The sequence below is a fragment of the Myotis lucifugus genome, unplaced genomic scaffold (assembly GCF_000147115.1).
Source record: "Myotis lucifugus unplaced genomic scaffold, Myoluc2.0 scaffold_597, whole genome shotgun sequence".
Taxonomy (NCBI): Eukaryota; Metazoa; Chordata; class Mammalia; order Chiroptera; family Vespertilionidae; genus Myotis; species Myotis lucifugus.
The window spans coordinates 15,889-17,212 of NW_005871645.1; positions in this window are offsets into that span (position 1 = coordinate 15,889).

Here is a 1,324-nt window from a genome sequence, read left to right on the forward strand (position 1 = left end):
CCCAGCTGCAGGTGCCCACCCCACCGGAAGCGGTGGACAAAGAGCTGATTGTGACAGCGGCGCGGGGCTTAGTGCTGAGCCAGACGCCGGAAACAAGCGGGAATGAGGGAAGTTGGCGAGTGGCCAGGAAGAAGCCTCTTCGCATCTCACAGAGAGTCGGTGGGCAGCACCGTAGCCCTGGAGCTTGGATGGGGTGAGGGTCAGGGCTGGGTCAGCGCTGGGGGCAGGGGTGCGTCAACCATGGGTCCCGCCCATCTCCAGCACTGTAGGCACGTGAGGATGTAATTATTTTCAGATCTGGGGATAGGTGGGAGCCAGTGAATCAATTGAACTTTGAGAATTGAGGTACGTGAGGGTTAAATTACGTTCCCCCCCTCCCCAAATGTATGTTGCTATCCTAACTCTCAGTGCTTCAAAATGTGACCTTCTTTGGAAATAGCATCTTTGCAGAAGTCATAAGTTAAAACAAGGTCCTGAGGGTGGGCCCTCACCCAGTATGACTGGTGTCCCTGTACAAAGGGGAAGTTAGGACCCGGAGTCAGACATGCACAGAGGGAAGAGGGGATGAAGTCACACAGGGAGGAGACAGCCATGTGACTGGCAAACATCGGAGGCTGGAAGAGGCGAGAGGGACCCTCCCGTCGCATCATCAGAGCGAGCATGGCTCACCGCACCCTGGTTTTGGGTTTCTAGCCTCCAGATCTGTGAGATAATGAACTTCTGTTGCTGAAAGCCACCCAGTTTCTGGTACTTTGTAGAGCAGCCTCAGGAAACAAATACAAGGTGCTTACAGTGAGGCTCAGGTGGCCTCTCAAAGCTCCAATAAGAGCAATAAGCCCGCCTGGCTGGTGTGGCTCAGTGGTTGAGTGTTGACCTGTGAACATGGTTTAGTTTCTGGTCAGGGCACATGCCCGGGTTGTGGGCTCGATCCCCAGCAGGGGGCGTGCAGGAGGCAGCTGAACAATGATTCTCATCATTGATGTTTCTCCTTTCTTCTCTGAAATCAATAAAATATGTAAAAAAAAGAAAAAGAAAAAGAGGCCCCTCAGAGCTCCCTTGCCCCTTCTGCCACGTGAGGACACTATGAACCAAGAGGGTAGCTCTCACCAGACACCGAACCGGCCGGCCCCTTGATCTTGGCCGTCTGGCCGTCAGAACCGTGAGAAATAGATTTCTGTTGTTCATAGGACACCCAGCCTATGGTGTTGTGATCGCAGCCCAAAGGGCCCCAGGCAGTGTCCCTTCCTGCTAACCGAACCCCAGAAGCAAAAAGATAACGTGTCAGCAAAGCTACACTTCATTTTTGAAAGGCTGCCACCATGGT